We start from the raw sequence: 22,447 nt of genomic DNA on the forward strand, positions 1-22,447 counted from the left end.
CATCAACGACAATGCCCTGTTCCTGAGTAAATACTGAAGAAAAGTATTCATTCAGTGTCTCCCCAATCTCTTCCGCCTCCACACGCAACTTCCCACTACTATCCTTGACTGGACCTATTCCTACCCTAGTCATTCTTTTATTCCTAACATACCTATAGAAAGCCTTAGGGTTTTCCCTAATCCTACCGACTAAGGACCTTTCATGTCCCCTCCTTGCTGCTCTTAGCTCTCTCTTCAGGTCCTTCCTGGCTACCCTATAACTCTCAATTGCCCCAATTGAACCTTCACGTCTCATCTTAAGATAGGCCGCCCTCTTACATTTAACAAGGGATTCCAATTCCTTATTAAACCACGGCTCCCTCGCACGACCCTTTCCTCCCTGCCTGACAGGTACATAATTATCAAGGACACTCAATAGTTGCTCCTTGAACAAGCTCCACATATCATTTACACTCTTGCCTTGGAGTCTACTTTTCCAAGCCACTCATCCTAAGTCATGCCTCACCGCATCATAATTTCCCTGACCCCAGCTATAACTCTTGCCCTGTAGTACACACTTATCCCTCTCCATCACGAGAGTAAAAATCACCGAATTATGGTCACTATCCCCAAAGTGCTCACCTACCTCTAATTCTAACACCTGGCCTGGTTCGTTACCCAGAACCAAATCCAGTATGGCCTCACCTCTTGTTGGCCTGTCTACATATTGTGTCAGGAAACTCTCCTGCACACATTGAACAAACACTGACCCATCTAACGAACTTGAGCTATAGCTTTCCCAATCAATATCAGGAAAGTTAAAGTCCCCCATAACAACCACCCTATTACTGTCACTCATCTCCTGAATCACCTTCCCTATCCTTTCTTCAATGATTCTAGGACTATTAGGAGGCCTGTAAAAGACTCCTAACAGGGCGACCTCACCTTTCCTATTCCTAACCTCAGCCCAAACTACCTCAGATGGCAAGTCCTCATCCATCGTCCTTTCCACCACTGTAATACTATCTTTGACAAGCAATGCCACAACACCCCCTCTTTTACCCCCACCTCTGACCCTACTAAAACATTTAAATCCTGGAACCTGCAACAGCCAATCCTGTCCCTGTTCTAGCCATGTCTCCGTAATAGCCACAACATCGAAGTCCCAGGTACCAACCCACGCTGCAAGTTCACCTACCTTATTTCGTATACTTCTTGCATTGAAGTATACACACTTCAAGCCACTTTCCTGTTTACAGGCACCCTCCTTGGAAATTGATGCCATGTTCCTAACCTCCCTACACTCCAGGCCCTGCACCCTGAAGCTTCAATCTGGGTTCCCATGCCCCTGCAGAGTTAGTTTAAACCCCCCCCCCCCCCCAAGAGCACTAGCAAACCTCCCCCCAAGGATACTGGTGCCCCTCAGGTTCAGGTGTAGACCATCCTGTTTATAGAGGTCCCACCGTCCCCAGAAAGAACCCCAGTTATCCAAAAACCGGAATCCCTCCCTCCTGCACCATCCCTGTAGCCACGCATTTAAGTGTTCTCTTTCCCTATTCCTCGAATCTCTATCACGTGGCACGGGTAACAAACCAGAGACAACAACTCTGTTCGTTCTAACTCTGAGCTTCCAACCTAGCTCCCTGAAAGCCTGTCTAACATCCTCGGCACTCCTCCTACCTATGTCGTTGGTGCCAATATGGACCACGACTTCGGGCTGCTCCCCTCTTCCCCTCCAGGACCCGGAAAACACGATCAGAGACATCACGTACCCTTGCACCTGGGAGGCAACATACCAAACGTGAGTCTCTCTCGTTCCCACAAAACCGCCTATCTGTGCCCCGAACTATCGAGTCCCCAATTACTACTGCTCTGCTCTTTTTCACCCTTCCCTTCTGAGTAACGGGGACAGGCTCCGTGCCAGAGACCTGAGCCCCGTTACTTACCCCTGGTAAGTCGTCCCCCCCACAAGTATCCAAAACGATATACTTGTTCTTGAGGGGAACGGCCGCAGGGGGTCCCTGCACTGGCTGCTTCCTCCCAGTCCCCCTCACTGTCACCCATCTATCTGCCATCTTTGGAGTTATTACTTCCCTATAACTCTGATCTATGACCCCCTCTGCCTCCCGAATGATCCGAAGTTCATCCAACTCCAGCTCCAGTTCCCTAACACGGTCTTGGAGGAGCTGGAGATGGGTGCACTTCCTGCAAGTGTAATCGGCAGGGACGTCGATGGCATCCCTCACCTCATACATGTTGCAGGAGGAATTAAGGATGAGTATGAATTTGAATTTCTAATTGATTTGAAGTTTCATAAGTTGCTGCATCTGATGAGCTACATCCCAGAGTATTGAGGAAGTGGCAACAGAGCCAGTGAAAGAATTATTGATTATCCTTCAAAGCTAGTTAGATTCAGGAAAGGATCCTGCAGACTGGAAAGCAGCTATTATAAGCCTAAATATTTAAAACAGGACGGAGAGGGAAAACAGAAAACTAAATAGCTTAATGTCAGCTATGAGAAAAATATATTGTAATCTTTTATTAGAATGTGACAACTAGACACTTGGAAAACAGTGATATGATTTGGTAGATTCGGTCTAGATTCAGGAAAGGGAAATGATCATTGATAAACCTGCTGTAGTTTGTGGAGATTGTCCATTATAACATCAACAATTGAGAACCAATGGGAGTGGAATATTTGAATTTTCAGCAGACGTTTGACACGGTTGAATATAGGTGAGTGGGTATGTTAAATTCCATGGGTAGGTACGTGTGGAATATATACGACTTGGATTAAAAATTGGATAATGGAGACAATGAAGGGAGTAGTGTTTTTCTCTGGACTGAAGGCTTGTTGTGTATCAGAAGGATCAGTGTTTGGTCAATAGCTGTGCATAAGGTATAAAAACGGAATCAGATGGGAACAACAAATATCAACTTTCACATTTATATTTATTAAATGGTGAGAGGTCGGCGAGTGCTTTTGTCGAAAAGAACCTGGATGTCCTTGGTCATAAGTCACTTACAAAATTCTTACGGGACAGGAAGTAAATGATATGTGGCTCTTTTTACAAAATGATTGGAGTACCAGGGTTAGTATATCTTCCCAATGGTAGTGATTTGTTGAGACAGGTATTTGGTGCATTGTGTACAGATTTGGTCTGTTTTATAAATAATGATCTCTTTGTCACTGAGACAGTGCAAAGGAGTTTCACCAGACTAAACCTTGGTATGATGTACCGTGACGAGAGAGTTCAGGATCTATGTGTTTAATCTGTAGCGCTGTCAGAGCATAAGAAGTTGAAACTTGATGGTTATGGACGGACACTCATTATGTTCCAAACAGCTGAATAGTGCGACAATTCCATACTTTTCATGGCATGTTTGATTCCTGATGTGTGCCTCTGCAGAGCCCCCATGTCGTTTGACAGAGAGGTACACGCTCTGAATGAACTCTGAACACTTTAATGCACAGTTACTATGTGACACTGAATTGAATGTTACTTTGTAGACAATCCTGTCAGCAGTCAAAATACCTTCAGTCTGAAAGGGTTAACAATTATGCACCAGCATCTGACCTCCATAGGGACCGTGAGTCTGTTTTCTTGAAGATTGAAGACATCTTGGAGAACGGTTAAAAAAGGTTGGCTTCATTCATACTACCGGAAAACCATGTTAAAGTAACACAGAGGTAGTATGAGTAATTACGCCATGTGGACCAGATTGGAGCAGTCTATCCATTCAGTCACTGCTCCATTTGTTGTGATGTTGGAGGATCTGTGACAACTTCCTGTTCCTGTATTAATGACATGATAAGCTGAATGACCTCTTCCTGTTTCTTTTTAATCACTCCGAGTGTGAAATGATCTCTTTCTGATCCTGTGTAAGTGAAGTGTGGGAGTGAGCAGATTTTTTCTCTTCCAATGTAATAGACAGGAGGGACTGAGTGAGCTACCACACCTCCTGTCCAATAGTTTGATCGACTGAATGTTTTCCCCATATTTTTGTGAACTCAGCTTGAGGTGCTGAATGAGCTCCTCCAATTATTGTGGAAATTTGCGGTGTCCAGCAGTGCTGTTACATGAATGTTACCCAGACTTTAAAAGCATGGTCTTGAATGGTGTCCAGTTCTAGTTGCATACTGACTACTTCAAGAGCTGAGGAGTGGCAACTTGTTTTGAACATTAACTAACCTTCCATGAATATCCCCACTTCTGCTCAGTTTGGAATCAATGGGCTGAATGACCTCCTCCCACATTTTCTATAACAACCAATTGTACATACCTGGGCTGAGGGAGCTTCCCTGAGGATCTCCTGCAGGTGTGTCCCATGGCTGAGATGATTGATGTCGACTGACGATAAACATCTTCCCTTGTGCTATGAATGACTCCAAACAGTGGAGCGATCACGACCGATTCTCATTAAGTGCGATTTTCCTCAGGATCCTTAATGTCATCTCAGTCTAACACTGCCTTGAGTTCAGGGCCAGTCTTTCTTACCTGAGACCATGTGTTCTCTATTTTGTTCATATAAATAGGTCATGGTGTAGAAGCGGAGAATGTTTTCTTCAGACAGACGGTAGTGACTGTCAGGAAGTATCTTACACAGAGACTTAGGGGAGCTAGCTCACTGAAAGGGACCAGTGGTGTCCCGCAGGGATCGGTTCTGGCACCTCTGCCCATTGCGACTTTTATACATGACTTGGATAAGGAAGTGGAAGGTTGGGGTTAATAAGTTTGCCAATGACACGAAAGTTTGTAGAGTAGTACATAGTGTGGAGGGATGTTGTAGGTTGCAACGGGACATTGACTCTAATGCAGAGCAGGGCTGAGAAGTGTCAGATGGAGTTCAAATTGGAAAAGCGTGAAGTGATTCCCTTTGTAAGCTTGAATTTGAATGCAGAATACAGTGTTATATGCAGGATTCTTGGCAGTATGGAGGAACAGAGGGATCTTGGGGCCCACGTCCATAGATCCCTCAAAGTTGCTGCTCAAATTGATCGGATTGTTAAGAAGGCGAATGGTGTGTTAGCTTTCATTAACAGGGGGATTGACTTTCAGAGCCGTAAGGGTATGCTGCAGCACTATAGAGCCTTGGTTAGACCACGCTTGAAATATTGTGTTCAGTTCTCGTCACCCAATTATAGGAATGGAGATGGAAACTTTAGAAAGAGTGCAGAGGAAATTTGTCAGAATGCTGTCTGGACGGGGGGGGGGCAGGCTTTGGGAAGAAAGATTGATGGAGCTTGGGCTTTCCTGGTTGGCGTGAAGAAGAATGAGAGGTGACTTGATAGAGATAAACAAGGTGGTGAGAGGGCTACATATACATTGCATCGCCAGAGACATTTTCTCAGGGCAGAAATGGCTATCAGGATGAGGCATCATTTGGAGCAAGGTTTCGAGGAGATGTCAGAGGTCGGTTCTTTACACTGAGAGTGGTGGATGTGTGAAATGCACTGCCAGCAGTGGTACATTAGGGACATGTAAGCGACTCTTAGATAGGCACATGAGAAGATAGTACAAAGTAGTGCATGTAGGTTAGTCTGATCTGAGAGTAGGACAAAAGGTCGGTGCAACGTTGAGGGCCAAATGAACTATAATGTGCTATAATATTCTATGTTCTATCTTCTATGAGACTATTTAAAGAGGATTTAGATGGATTTTGACCGATAAGAGAGGTGAGGGCTATTAGCAATCGGGCATGAAAGAGGCTTTGAGACCTAGAGCAGATCAGTCATGATCTTAGTAAGAGCAAGGCAGGATTGGGGTTTGAACAATTTCCTCCTGTTTCCGATGTTCTCCCATTCTGTTATTGGAATGTCAGTAGGTGTTATTTTCCTGGAAGATCTGTTATTGAATGTTGCAGTCAGAGAGACCAGAGGATTCTGTGAGCCATCTCTGGGTGAGGTCTCGTGGCTGTATTCACAGTGAATCTGGGTCTACAACATGACCAACAAATGGAGCACAAGTTACAGAGAGGGGGAGCTCCGTAAAGAGAGATGAGGGGCCTGTTTCATAACCAGCCTGGATTTTCCAATTCCATTTTCCAAATCTCCTAAACTGTGTGGGACAGACATGAGAGGCTGTTTCCGTGCACCAGGTTATAGCCGTAAGTAGCATCCAACTGCTCCTGTCTAGCAGTTTTAAGGGGCTGAAAGGAACACAGAAACATGGGACTGAGGAGCAGGAGTGGGTCATTAGACACTTTGACCCTTCTCGACCAGGCACCAAGACTGTGGTTGATCAGGTTGTTGTCTCAGCTCCACTTTACTGTCTGTATCCCATTCTCTGTGACTCACTGCTCTGTCAAATACTTAACTAACGCAGCTTTGAATAAACGTAAACAAAGAGGAATGTCAAACTTCTGGGGAAGAAAATTCTCACTTGAAAGGCCCTTTTAGAATTTTCCCCATCTCTCTTATAGAATTAGAGAGTCATACAACATGGAAACAGATCCTTTATTTCAGCTTGCCCACATCGGCCAGATATCCCTATTTGATCTAGTCCCATTTGCCATCATTTGCCCCATATCCCTCTGAACCATTCCTATTTACGTACCTATCCCAATATATTTTGAATGTGTAATTGTACCCACTTTAAACATTTTCTCGAACAGCACCTTCCGTACACGTATCACCTTTGGCATGAAAATGTAACTCCTAAGGTCCACTCTAAAACTTTCCCCAATACCGTCTAGTTCTGGACTCCCCTAACTCTGGGAAAAACACCTTGGTCATTCAGACTATCCATGCCCCTCAGGATTTTATAATCCACTTTCATGTCACAATTGACCCTCCTGCAGTCCAGGTGAAAAGCCTGAATCTGTTCATCCTGTACCTAAATCTCAACCCCCCCGTAGCGAAAAATCCTTGTAAATCTTTTCTGCGCCCTCTCAACATCCTCCCATCAGCAGAGCCAACGGAATTGTGCGCAGTATTCTTAAAGTGGCTTCACCAGCGTCCTGTATAGGGGTAACGTGCCACATCAACTCCTATACTCAAAGCTTTGACCAATTAAGGCAAGCATGTCAAACGTGTTCTTCACCGTCCTGTCTACCTGCGACTCCACTTTCAAGGAACTGTGAACCTGCATCTATAGGTCTCTTTGTTCTGTAACATTCCCGAAGGCACGACCCTGCTTTAATTTACCAAAATGCAAAACTTCAAAAATATCTAAATTAAACTCATCTGCCAGTTCTTGGCCCTTTGATGGTCAACGGTGCCGCTGTAGTCTAAGATAATCTTCTTCCTGTCCGCTGCACCACCTTGTTGATGTTATCTGTAAACTTATTAACCATGCCTCTGATATTCACATCCAAGTTATTTATATCCATGATGAAAAGCAGTGAGCTCAGCAGTGAATCTTTCAGCACACCCCTGGCCACAGGCCTCCAGTCTGGAAAACAATCCGTTACCTTCAAGACAATTTTGTATCTAAATGGTTAACGTTCCCTGGATTCCATGTGACCTAACCTGAGTAATCTGTTAGGATGAGGAACCCTATTAAACGCCTTGCTGTAGCTTGTGTAAACAATGTACATCAGAGAACCTTCGTCAATCTTCTTTGTCACGTCCTCAAAAGACACGATCACATGAATGATACTTGATTTCCATCGCACAAAGCCACGTTGACTACCCCAAACCAGTCCTTGTCTTTCTAAATGCATGTAAATAATATCCCTCAAAACACCCTCAAACAACCTACACTACTGACGTTAGGCTCACTGAGCTGATAGTTAACTGTGTTTTTAGATCACTGTTCCCTTTTCCAGTCCCATTCTTCCACTGGTCACAAAAAAATTAATTATTACTAGGTTAGTGAAATTGCCAATGATATAGTTCTCAGAGTGTGTCGGGTCAGTCATAGAGTTATAGATATGTACAGTATGGAAACAGACCCTTTGGTCCAACCCGTCCATGCTGACCAGATATCCCAACCCAATCTAGTTGACCTGCCAGCACCCGGCCCATATCCCTACAAACCCTTTCTATTCATATACCCATCCATTTGCCTCTTTAATGTTGCAGTTGTACCAGCCTCCATCACATCTTCTCTGCGTGAAAAAGTTGCCCCTTAGGTCCCTTTAAAGTATTTCCCCTCTCACTCTAAACCTATGGCCTCTAGTTCTGGGCTCCCCAACGCCAGGGAAATGACTTTGCCTATTTTTCCTATCCATGCCCCTCATAATTTTGTAAACTTCTATAAGGTCACCCATCAGCCTCCGACGCTCCAGGGAAAACAGCCTCAGCCTGTTCAGCCTCTCCCTTTAGCTCAGATCCTCCAACCCTGGCAACATCCTTGTAAATCTTTTCTGAACCCTTTCAAGTTTCACAACATCTTCGTCTGAATAAGTCAGGCCGATTTCTTTAATCTGCTAAAACAAAACGTTTATGACTAAAACAAAGTTACTCAAACAATGATGTAAAGAAGGATGATGAGTGGGTATTGCAAACATGTACATTAATACTTCCCTTTGAAAAATACTGAGGAACACACACACACACACACACACACATTTGATAAAAAAATGGAAATCAAAATCTCTGCGATTTTAACTTGAAAGAACATTGTCCAAATATTATTGGAACTCATGACAAAAGGAAAAAAATAGAGTTTGGCCCAAATGTTATTCTGCTTGTAGAGTCAGAGAGTCTTACTGCGTGAAGACAGGCCCTTTGGTCCAAACTAATCTATGCTGACCTTAATGTCCATCCACACTAACCCCATTTCCCTGCACATGGCCCATATGCTTCTGAAACTTTCCTATCCATACTTTTCCAAGTGCCTTTGAAATATTGTTAATGTTAATGCCTCAACCACTTTCACTAACAGCTCATTCCATATGCGTATTGCGCTCTGAGAAATATTTGCCCCTCTTGGTCTCTTTTATTATTTCCCCTCTAACCTTAAACTGACGCACTCTCGTCCTCGATTACAAAACTCTGGGAAAAAAAGACTTGGTTCGTTCACCATATCCATGCTTCTCATGATCTTGCGTATTTTTTAACAAACCCGTCCCACCATCAGTCCCCCTCAGTCTCCTATGCTCTAAAGAATAATGTCATTGCTTGACCAACCTCTCCCTGTAACTCACACTGTTGGATCATGTCAACATCCTTGTAAATTTCGTCTGCAATCTTTCCAGTTTAATAACATCCTTCCAATAGCAATGTGACCAAAACTGAACACAGCAATGCAAGTGGGCCTCACCAACATCCTGAAACGTGCAACAGAACTTCCCAACTTCCAGACTGATGAATGCCAATGTGCCAAAACCCTTCTTCACTTCCCTGTCTGCCTGTGACTTTACTTTCAGAGAACCATGCACCTGTACTCCAAGGTCCATCTGTTTCACTACACCATTTAACGCCCTGCCATTCACGACGAAATTCCTGCCTTGATTTGACTTTCCAAAATGCAAAACTCACGTCTATATCTTTTAAACTATATTTTCCTATTTCTCAGCCCAATTCCCCAGCTAATCAAGGTGCTGCTGCAATTTCTGAAAACTTCCCTCACTGTCACCATCAAATTCGCTTTGGCTTACTGGTCTATATTTCCCAGGTATTTCTTTCCTTCCCTTCTTGAATAAGGGAACAACATTCGCTACCCTCCAGTCTACTGGGACCTCACCTGTAGCTAACGATGATGCTAAAATATCAAACAGGCTCCCTGTAGTTTCTTCTCTAGACTCCTGCTGTGTTCTTTGATACATATGGTCAGAACCAGGAGATTTATCCACCTTTCTACATTCTAATACCTGTACATCCAACACCTCCTCTACTATCATATAGATTGTCCCCAAAGATATCACCACTAACTTCCATGAGCTCCCACACCAAGTCTTCACGTATTTCTCTACAGTAAATACAGAGGAGAAATATCAATTGAGAACCTTCAGAATTTCCTGTGGTTCCGCATATGCATATCCACTTTGGTCCTTGAAGGGTCGTATTCTCACTGTAGTTATTCTCTTTTCCTTAATATATGTAAATAAACTCTTTGGATTCGTCCTGACCTTCTCAGCCAAGGTTATCTCGTGCCCCCTTCTCACCCTCTTGATTTCCTTCTTCAGTAAACTCCTGTATCCCCAGTATGTGTCCAGGGATTCCTTTGATCCTATCAACCTGGACCTTACTCGCACCTCCTCCTCTTTTTTTTGGTTAAAGCCTCAATATCTCTTGTTATCCAGGGTTCCCACTTCATGACAACCTTGCCCGTCACCCTCACAGAAATATATAGACATTGAGCTCTTGCTATCTCACTTTTAAATGCCTCCCAGTTGCTGGAGGTCCCTTTGCCTGCAAACAAACTACCCCAAACAGCCTATGCAAGTTTCAGACTAATTCCATCAAAATTCACCTTGCCTCAAGTTAGAACTTGCACCTGTGGACCAGTATGTCCCTCTCCATAACTATAATAAAATTAATAGAACAATGGTAACTGGTCACAAAGTGCTCTCCCACTGTCACCTCAGTCACCTGTCCTGCTCTATTTCCCAAAAGTATGTCGAGTTTTGCCCCTTCCCGAGTAGGCCCCTCTACACACTGCGTGAGGAAACTTCCCTGAACACACTTAATACGTTCACCCAATCTACGCCCTTAATTATGTGTCAGTCCCAGTCTATGTTCGGAAAGTTAAAATCTCGTACAACGACAATCCTATTGGCCTTGCAAGTCTCCCCAATCTCTCCACATATGTTTGTTCCTCGAATTCCCGTTGACTATTTGGGGGCCTATAGTAAAACCCCAATAATGTCACCATTCCCTCCATAATTCTTAGATCCGCCCACAAAGCTTTACTGGATGATTCTTCAATTGTTTTATATCTGATCACAGCTGTGATACTCACCTTAATCAAAAATGCAACTACCCCTCCGCTCCTTCCACCACCACTATCCCGCCAAAAGCAGCTATAACCTGGTACCTTAAGCTGCCAATCCTGTCTCTCCCTTAGTCCTGTTTGTGTAATGGCTATAATATCTCAGTCCCACCTACTTATCCACGCCCTGAGTTCATCAGCCATTGCTGTCAGCCATCTTGAATTGAAACAGATGCAATTTAATCCAACAGGCTTTCCTTGCCCTCTGTCGTGTTCCTGCCGGAACTTTCTCTTCACTTCACTGTTTTTGATTACTGTATCTCCTTCCATCCTCGCAATTTTCTCCCTGCTGTTGAGGATCCCACGCTCAATAGCCTCCCCAGCCCCAGCCAATCTAGTTTTAACCCTCCCTTGTAGCACGAGCAAACTGCCTGGCAACATATTGGACTCCCTCCAGTTCAGGTATAGCCCGTCCCTCTTGAACAGTTTGCTTGTGCCCCACAAAAGATCCCAATGATTTAAAAATCTGAATCTCTGCCCCCTGCACCAATTCTTTAGCCACACATTCATTTGCCATAACCTTCTGTTCTTACCGTCACTAGCATGTAGTACTGGAAGTAAACCCGATATTACCACTGTCATGATCCTGGCTTTTATCTTTTTTCCTAGCTCTCTACAATCACTCTGCCGGACCTCATCCCTATTTCTACCTCCGTCATTTGTACCAACGTGCACAATGACTTCTGGCTGCTGCCCCTCTCCCTTGAGAACGATTTGCAGCCGCTCTGAGACACCCTGGACCCTGGCATGTGTGAGGCTACACACCATCCTGAATTCCCATTTGCAGCCACAGAATCCCTCAGAATCTCCTGTCTGCACCCCCCGCCCCACCACTATCGAGTCTTAGTAATTACTTCTGAAGTTATTCTGCTCACACAAGCTTCTGAAAATGTGATTCCTTCCCGGAACAGATGAAAATGGCTGAATTCCCTTTTCTTCAAGCAGTGGGGAGATTCCAATGAATCCTCATGAGTGATAAAACCGACTGTGCTTTCTTTTTGCTTGCACACATTGCTGTGATGAGGGATAGGGAACGAGAAAGGGAGGAACAGACTGTTCATGCTCAGACAGATTACACTTTTCCATCTCTAAGTTGATTCAATGACGTTATTACTCCCCAAACTGGACCATGTGAAATCTCCTTGAACATTGTCTGAACGATATGACTCCATCAAATTTCCTGCTTCATGTAGGTGCAATAACCAATAACCAATTTCAATAACCAATAATTTACCCTACTTGATTTGAGGATGTGTTTATATGTGCCTGCGTAATATAAAATAAAATGTTTAATGTCTTCACCATATCTACGTTAAAATGCATGTTTTTTTATTCTGAAAGAAATACAGAAATTGCTGGAAATGCTCAGCAGGTCTGGCAGCATGTCTGAAGAGAAATGAGAGTTAACGTTTCTGGTCTAGTGACCCTGCATCAGAACTTGTCTTATTCTTAAATTGCATCCCCAGTTTTATTCTCCCACACAAGAGGAAATATCCGTCAGATATTCACCAGCTGCACTCTCCTCGTGATCTTGTATGGTCAATAAGAACATCTCTCATTCTCAGGCCGAAACTGGTAATCCGTCATGTGCCTTCATCCGAAGGCCAAGTAAAGATAAGCATCTTTGTAATATTTGAAAGCAATTTAGCTTTTTTTTTCAGTTGTGGGGATCATAATTTCAAACAAGACGTCAGACGTGGTTTCTGCAATGCCTTGTACTGATGCAGGAAAATATCGCTAAGTTCAAACTCGATACCCATTGCACAAAACAGCATCATTCCGCTTCCCTTCCAAATCAATTGCTGCATCTTCAGAGCAACTTGATGTGATTCATCCACGAAGACACACAAATCCCTGTATACCACCAAGTTCTGCATTCTCTCTCCATTTAAATTATTTACTGCTGGTTTATTGTTTCCCCAAAACACAAAGTTCCAGTCACCCACATTGTACTGTTTTTTTTGTCACAGGTTTACTCACTGCCCTCCCCTGTCTGTATGCCATTGCAGATGCTCTGCCTCCAATTGACACCTGATTGAATGTTTGTCCTGGTGTATGAGCAAACTGTGCTCCAGTCCATTCAGCCCCTTCATCCAAGGCATTAGTCTGGATTGTAATCTGTTGAAAAACTCACACTGATCCCTGAGGAATTCAAATAGTTACAGCTTTCCAAGCTGAAAATTATCTCTACTCTATATTTCCAGCTGGTTATCCAGACCTTCCCTGTTCCTGTGTAGCTGCCCAGAAAGGTTGCATGGCCTCCTCCAGTGAGATGTAATTTAGTCATTGTGTTGAATGATGTATTCTATTCCTGTGTAACTTCACAGAGGGGCAGAATAGTCCCCTCCTGTCTCATTATTACGCACCTGACTGGCTGAAAGGCGCTTTCCTCTCTCTCTGTAACAGCCTCGAGGGGCGAATTGGGAGTACCACATGTGGGATAAGAGCATCACTTGGCCATTCGTCCCCTCCAACCTGCTGCTCAGTTTAGAAACATCAGGGCTGGTCTGAGTGCAGCTGACCACCCCCTTCCTGTCTCTTGTCAATAAACATTGACTCTTCTGCCCATCAAAGATCAGTCAAGATCAGCCTTGAGTATCTTCAATGATCCAGTCTTCACTGTTCCCTGGGGAAGACAGCGCCACAGATTGCACAATCCGAAGGAGAACAGAACAACGTTAACTCAAATATCAATGGGAGATCTTTTAATTTTAAAGTGTGTTAACCTCACAGAAGGTCGCCTCCTCTTCTGAGAAATAACAGCACAACAAATGGGAACAGACATAGACTAATCAGCTCCTCAAACCTATCCCACAATCGCATTGATTGTTCAGTAAAGTATTTATCAAACTCAGCCTCCATTGCACTCTCCAAAAAAATTTTCCTGTCACCTGACGGCCACACACAAAAGGAAATTGAAATAAGATCATTAGGCCCATCAACTCTACTTTGCTGTTCGGACCTGCCTGACATGTTTCTCAACACAATGCCCCTACATTCTCAATGTAACTCTGGACCCATGTTTTAATCAAAAATTATCTATCTCTGTATTAAAGATATGACTACCTGTATCTCGATATTGGTGTGTGTGTTTATCTGTTTCATCGCAGGACACAGGGTGGCGGTGGAATGTTATGTGTGCGTGTTTTGTATATATCTGTTTAATGGCAGGGCACCGGGTGGTGGTAGAGGGATGTGTGTGTTTCTGTGTGTAACTGTTTAATGGCAGGAGACAGGGTGGTGGTGGAGGGTTGTGTGTGTGTGTTTCTGTGTATATCAGTTTAATTGCAGGAGGCAGTGTAGTGGTGGTGAGTTTTGTGCGTGTGTGTGCTTCTGTGTATGTCTGTTTAATGGCAGGAGACAGGGTGAAGGTGGTGGGTTGTTTTTAAACTGGAAACCTGGGATCAGATGTGATTCACAAGAAAAAGTGTTGGATCCCCTTTTGTTTGTCATTTATATCAAACACTTAGATTAGAATTGTAGAAGCCATGATTAGCAAATTTATAGATGACATCAAGATTGGTTGTATCGTGGACAAAGTTACATAGAACATAGAACATAGAAGAATACAGCGCAGTACATGTCCTTTGGCCCTCGATGTTGCGCCGATCCAAGCCCACCTAACCTACACTAGCCCACTATCCTCCATATGCCTATCCAATGCACGTTTAAATGCCCATAATGAAGGAGAGTCCACCACTGCTACTGGCAGGGCATTCCATGAACTCACGACTCGCTGAGTAAAGAACCTACCCCTAACATCTGTCCTCTACCTACCCCCCTTAATTTAAAGCTATGCCCCCTTGTAATAGCTGACTCCATACGTGGAAAAAGATTCTCACTGTCGACCCTATCTAAACCCCTAATCATCTTGTACACCTCTATCAAGTCACCCCTAAACCTTCTTTTCTCCAATGAAAACAGCCCCAAGTGCCGCCTTTCCTCATACGATCTTCCTACCATACCAGGCAACATCCTGGTAAACCTCCTCTGCACCCGTTCCAGTGCCTCCACATCCTTCCTATAGTATGGCGACCAAAACTGCACACAATACTCCAGATGCAACCGCGCCAGAGTCTTATACAACTGCAACATGACCTCAGTACTCCGGAACTCAATTCCTCTACCAATAAAAGCCAGTACGCCATATGCCTTCTTCACCGCACTATTTACCTGGGTGGCAACTTTCAAAGATTTGTGTACATGGACACCAAGATCTTTCTGCTCATCCGCACTACCAAGTATCCAACCGTTAGCCCAGTACCCCATCTTTTTATTACTCTTACCAAAATGAATCACCTCACACTTAGCTACATTGAACTCCATTTGCCACCTTTCTGCCCAGCTCTGCAGCTTATCTATATCCCGCTGTAACCTGCCACATCCTTCCTCACTGTCTACCACTCCTGCAACTTTCGTATCATCCGCAAACTTGCTCACCCAACCTTCTAACCCCTCCTCCAGGTCATTTATAAAAATGACAAACAGCAATGGTCCCAAAACAGATCCTTGCGGAACACCGCTAGTGACAGCACTCCAAGATGAACCTTTACCATCAACTACTACCCTCTGTCTTCTTCCAGCCAGCCAACTCCTAATCCAAACCTCCAACTCACCCTCAATGCCATACCTCTGTATTTTTTGCAATAGTCTACCATGGGGAACCTTATCAAACGCCTTACTAAAATCCATATACACCACATCTACTGCTTTCCCCTCGTCCACCTCCTTAGTCACCTTCTCAAAGAATTCAATAAGGTTTGCGAGGCACGACCTGCCCTTCACAAAACCATGCTGACTATCCTTGATCACATTATTCCTATCCAGATGTTCATAAATCCTATCCCTTACAATTCTCTCTAAGATTTTACCCACAACAGAAGTGAGACTCACCGGCCTATAGTTACTAGGGTTATCCCTACTCCCCTTCTTAAACAAGGGAACCACATTTGCTAGCCTCCAATCTTCTGGCACTACTCCTGTAGACAACGAGGACATAAAAATCAAGGCCAATGGCTCTGCAATCTCCTCCCTTGCTTCCCAGAGAATCCGAGGATAAATGCCATCAGGCCCAGGGGACTTATCTATTTTCACCCTTTGCAGGATTTCCAACACCTCTTCTCTACATACCTCAAAGCCATCCATTCTACTTAATTGTGACTCGGTACTCACATCGACAACAATGTCGTGTTCCTGAGTGAATACTGACGAAAAGTATTCATTCAGTGTCTCCCCAATCTCTTCAGCCTCCACACGCAACTTCCCACTACTATCCTTGACTGGACCTATTCCTACCCTAGTCATTCTTTTATTCCTGACATACCTATAGAAAGCCTTAGGGTTTTCCCTAATCCTACCAACTAAGGATCATTCATGTCCCCTCCTTGCTGCTCTTAGCTCTCTCTTCAGGTCCTTCCTGGCTACCTTATAACTCTCAATCGCCCCAATTGAATCTTCACGCCTCATCTTTACATAGGCCGCCCTCTTCCATTTAACAAGGGATTCCAATTCCTTATTAAACCACGGCTCCCTCACACGACCCTTTCCTCCCTGCTTGACGGGTACATACTTATCAAGGACACTCAATAGTTGCTCCTTGAACAAGCTCCACATATCAATTACACCCTTGCCTTGAAGCTTACTTTTCCAGGCCACACATCCTAAGTCATGCCTCACCGCATCATAATTTCCCTGCCCCCAGCTATAACTCTTGCCCTGTAGTGCACTCTTATCCCTCTCCATCACTAGAGTAAAAGTCACCGAATTGTGGTCACTGTCCCCAAAGTGCTCACCTACCTCTAATTCTAACACCTGGCCTGGTTCATTACCCAGAACCAAATCCAGTATGGCCTCACCTATTGTTGGCCTATCTACATATTGTGTCAGGAAACCCTCCTGCACACATTGGACAAACACTGACCCATCTAACGAACTTGAGCTATAGCTTTCCCAATCAATATCAGGAAAGTTAAAGTCCCCCATAACAACCACCCTATTACTTTCACTCTTCTCTTGAATCATCCTCGCAATCCTTTCTTCTACGTTTCTAGGACTATTAGGGGGCCTGTAAAAAACTCCTAACAGGGTGACCTCACCTTTCCTATTCCTAACCTCAGCCCAAATTACCTCTGATGGCGAGTCTTCATCCATTGTCCTTTCCACAGCTGTAATACTATCTTTGACAAGCAATGTCACACCTCCCCCTCTTTTGCCCCCACCTCTGACCCTACTAAAACATTTAAACCCTGGAACTTGCAACAGCCAATCCTGTCCCTGTTCTACCCATGTCTCCGTAATGGCCACAACATCGAAGTCCCAGGTACCAACCCACGCTGTTCTCTCTCCCTATTCCTCGACTCTCAATCACGTGGCACGGGTAACAAACCAGAGACAACAACTCTGTTCTTTCTAACTCTGAGCTTCCAACCTAGCTCCCTGAAAGCCTGTCTAACATCCTCAGCGCTCCTCCTACCTATGTCATTGGTGCCAATGTGGACCACGACTTCGGGCTGCTCCCCCTCCCCCTTAAGGACCCGGAAAACACGATCAGAGACGTCACGTACCCTTGCACCTGGGAGGCAACATACCAAACGTGAGTCTCTCTCGTTCCCACAAAACCGCCTATCTGTGCCCCGAACTATTGAGTCCCCAATTACTATTGCTCTGCTCTTCTCCACCCTTCCCTTCTGAGTAACGGGGACAGGCTCCGTGCCAGAGGCCTGAGCCCCGTTACTTACCCCTGGTAAGTCGTCCCCCCCACAAATATCCAAAACGGTATACTTGTTCTTGAGGGGAACGGCCGCAGGGGGTCCCTGCACTGGCTGCTTCCTCCCAGTCCCCCTCACTGTCACCCATCTAGCTGCCATCTTTGGAATTACTACTTCCCTAAAGCTCCGATCTATGACCCCCTCTGCCTCCCGAATGATCCTAAGTTCATCCAACTCCAGCTCCAGTTCCCTAACGCGGCCTTGGAGGAGCTGGAGATGGGTGCACTTCCTGCAAGTGTAATCAGCAGGGTCGTCCATGGCATCCCTCACCTCAAACATGTTGCAAGAGGAACATTGCACTGCCTTCACTGCCATCCCTCTGAAAGCAACCTTTTATGTAAAAAAAAACTGGGTCTAAAGCAAAATGCAGCACTTACCTACTTACCACAACGGGTCTTATTATTTAGGTTAGAGAAGGAGGGCGGGAGGGAGGCACTACGTCCGTAGTGCTTCGGGTTCTTCTCCTGGTCGCTTTTATAGGAAAGAAAACCTACCCGGCTGCCCCTCCGGTCTTCGTCACTTCCCCCTGCTGCTCCCGCTCTTTCTGTAAAAGAGAGAAAAAAAAACACCGCTGCCCGCTACCGGTAAGTATTTTTAAAACAAACAGTCTTACCTTAGATGCTACACGCACTCAAAAGTAATGTTTTACAGTCCGTGATTATAACGATATCTTGATCAATTGAATATGTGGTTCGTAGAACTGTACAGTAGAGAAACAGACCCTTCGACTCATCCAAGCCGACCAGATATTTTGGATTAATCTTATCCTATTTTCCAGCATTCGTCCCATCTCCCTCTGAAACCTTCCAATTCATATACTCATGCCTTTTAAATGTTGGAATTGCACCATTCTCCACCACTTCCTCTGGCAGCTCATTTCATACACGCACTATGCTTTGCGTGAAAACGTTGCCCTCTAGGTCCCTCTTCAATCTTTCTCTTCTCACCTTAAACCAATGCTCTTCAGTTTTGGTCTACCCTACCCTGGGAGGTAGACCTTGACTATCTATCCTTCCCAAGATTATATAACCCTCTAGAAATTGCAAATGCGACTCCAATCAACACGAATGGCTGTGCTTTCAGTCATCATGGGCCTAAATTCTGAAATTTAATCATGACACTTCTTCTATCTCCATCAAGTCACAATTCTAAAATGATTTTAATCCACGTGTTCAGACATATAATGAAACATCTCTTTCGGATTAGAAACTTGAACCTTTAGGGTCAGAGGAAGGGGCACTACCACTAATCAGCAATAGCCCCGAAATCTGCAACATGATTCTCCTGTGTGCTTGCTCATCAGCCTGTTCTGACATGCTGTAACACGCCTCCACAACAGGCAGGACATGAATCCAGATCATCTGCTCCAGAGATTGTGACACTAACACAGGTTCATAGAATGAAATCAAATCCAGAACTCTGGCACAGAGGCAGGGTCGCTTTCCATTACACAAGACTTACACCATGTCCAGAATTTGGGTCATATTTTAAGTGTCAGCTTTCAGCTCTGCAAGCATTTATTACATTCTGATTAACATTACTGATATACACAGACCACTGTTCTCATTGTTGAACAAATAAAAGGTATTAGACTCAACTACAGGATGATAATCGCATGTGCTCTGCTATTGAGATAAACTATGAACATCTTTAATTGCTGGGCTATGATTTCCAGCTTAAATGGTTATTATCTGTTGTCTGCAATATTAGCAAAAGAAATCCTGCAGGCACACTCTGAAGGATCTCGAAAATATATCAATGCCGAACAATAGAGATGTGGAAAGAGCCCAGTTTCTGGCCAAAACACACTGGTCACTATTTCCAATCTCAGACATGTGGTTTCCGTCTTCCTAAAACAATTAAGTGATACAAGGCAACTGCTTACTTTCCAGCCTCTCCATAACCACTGCACAATCTGCCGACACAAGGCAAACCAACCTCTGGGTCTTTCGAAAACTCAAGGTTGGTATCTGTAGACCTTTGGTGAGGGGAGGGTCTTTTAAAGCTGAAGGGAGAGGATGAGGGGGCATTAATAACACTCACTGGGCTGAGGTGTGGCAGATGGTGGTTAACTTGGATAAATGCGAGGTATTGCATTTTGGTAAAACAAACAAGGGAATGACTTATACAATTAATGGTATTGCGTTGGTAGAGTTATAGAATACAGGGATCCAAGGGTGCTCAGATCATTGACTTTAGAAGTTAGGGGTCATGCTGAGATTGTGCCAGACATTGAAAAAGCCTCTTCCGTTGTACTGTGTGCAGTGCTGTTATAGGAAGGAGATTACTAAGCTGGAGAGTATTCAGAAGAGATTTCCCAGAATGTTGCCAGGAACACGTCATCTTCTGCCAGGGAGCCTACAAACACATGGCATGAAGATTGGATTCACTGATTTACAAATCTCCCCTCACCCACCCAAATCCCAGATCCAACCCTCCGACTCAGATCCGCCCTCTCGAGGGGATCTACCTGTCCATCTTCCTTCCCATCTATACACTCCACACTCCAATCCGACCTATTACTATCACTGTCTTCCACGTAGTGCCTACCTTTCCCCCTTCCTCACCCCCACCAGACCCTTTCCCCCTTCCCAGTTCTGAAGAAGGGTCCTATCTGAAATGTTGACTCTCTTGCTTCTCGGATGCTGTCTGACCTGCAATGCCTTTTCCACCACCACATTTTATCAACACTGAATTCTCCAACATCTGCAGTCACCATCGTCTCTTAGGTTAACATGCAATGCCGTCTGTCTGCTTTAACGTTGTCTTAGGAACATTTTCTCTCCTGATTATGGACTATAAAAGTTCTCTCAATGTCTTACTGATATTGTAATGTCTGAGCAGTAGTTGCAAGATGTATGTTTCCATTTATAAATAGAGAAGCATGTTAATGTTCCGATAAAACACCAGGATTACTCCCATATCCAAGTCAGATTGAATGATTATACTCAATTGATCTACCAACGCCAACATGTGTTCCCTCAGTCACCCTCACATATCCTATCCAGAATATGTAAAGTTTAATTGTTTTTTTAGTTTTAGTAAAACAGTATTGAACTGTATTCCATGTATTACCCCGTAGTATGAATAGGAGCATCACCGACAGCACTAACAGGGATGAGCAGTTCTAGAGAGAGGGGGAGGAGAGATCAGAATCTGAGACTGGAATGTTCCAACAATGGACAGGAATATATCCTCAGGCCTTTACTGCTTTCCCAGCCTTGGATATCAAGAGCATCACGGATCCAGGATACCCTTTGAATTATTCAAGGTGGTGTTCAAAGTTTGTGCAAAGATTTGTAGCTCGGGTGCTCGTTGTTGTGGTTCTGTTCGCCGAGCTGGAAGTTTTTGTTGCTTGGGAGCCTCCTGCGAAGCGCTTCTTTGATGTTTCCTCCGGTGTTTATAGTGGTCTGTCCCTGCCGCTTCCGGTTGTCAGTTTCAGCTGTCCGCTGAAGTGGTTGGTATATTCGGTCCAGGTCGATGTGTTTGTTGATGGAGTTTGTGGATGAATGCCATGCCTCTAGGAATTCCCTGGCTGTTCTCTGTCTGGCTTGCCCTATGATAATAGTGTTGTCCGAGTCGAATTCATGTTGCTTGTTGTCTGTGTGTGTGGCTACTAAGGATAGCTGGTCGTGTCGTTTCGTGTCTAGTTGATGTTCATGTAAGCGGATTGTGAGCTGACTTCCTGTTTGTCCTATATAGTGTTTAGTGCAGTCCTTGCATGGTATTCTGTACACTACATTCGTCTTGCTCATGTTGGGTATCGGGTCCTTCGTTCTGGTGAGGACCTTCCAGTATACTACCGTAACAGATCGAGGCGTGGATTGAGGGAACAACACATGGGGTAGGGGCAGCAGTATATCACTGTAACAGCCTCGTGGGGTGGATTGAGGGAACAACACGTGGGGTAGGGGCAGCAGTATATCTCTGTAACAGCCTCGTGGGGTGGATTGAGGGAACAACACATGGGGTAGGGACAGCAGTTGGTCATTCGGCTGCACCATTCAGATTGCTCATGGCTGATCCGATTGTGTCTGACCATCCGTCTCCTGTCCAGCAAAGATCAGTCGAGCTCAGCATTGAATATCTTCAATAACCAAGTCTTTACTGCTCCCTGAGGCTGAGGACACCACAGAGAGCACAATACTATTTCATTGCGGGACCCGTTATTTTAAACTGTTAACCCAACATCAAATCGCCACCACTTTTCAGGTAAAAAGATACAGTAATTAGGAATAGACAGACACCATTCCGCACTCCAAACCTGGCCCACATTCCCACTGTCTCTTTCTGATCAAATACTTATAAAACTCAGCTTCTGCCGCTGTCTCAGGAAGAGAATATCTGACAGCATCACACCACACGAGAATTAGAAAAGAAGCATAATTCGGCCATTCGACCCATCGAGTCCGATATGCCGTTCAATAATTTCTTATATGCTCCTCAAACTCATTCTTCTGCCTTTTGCCTTGAATCCTAGATCCCCTTATAAATTAAAAACTGATCTATTTGTGTCTTAATGAGACGAGTGTCTGTGTGTGTCCATCTGCTTGTTATATGAGGATTTGTTTGCCTACGTCTGTCTGTGTATCAACCTGCGTATTTCTATCTGTGTTTGTTTCTATTGTGTGTGACTGTACATGTCTTTGTGTGCTTCTATGTGTGTGTATGCTTGTCTCCTTGTACATATTGTACTTGTTATTATATTGGGGTATTTACCAATATTTCTAGGTAATTCTATGACTGCATCATTGTGCAGAGAGGTATCTGTTTTTTATTTGAGAGTGAGAGAGCTGACGCTGGAAATGCCAGAGAGCTGAC

The sequence above is a fragment of the Chiloscyllium plagiosum genome, unplaced genomic scaffold (assembly GCF_037043375.1).
Source record: "Chiloscyllium plagiosum isolate Xiang-an unplaced genomic scaffold, Cpla_swu_hap1 HiC_scaffold_45, whole genome shotgun sequence".
NCBI classification, from domain to species: domain Eukaryota; kingdom Metazoa; phylum Chordata; class Chondrichthyes; order Orectolobiformes; family Hemiscylliidae; genus Chiloscyllium; species Chiloscyllium plagiosum.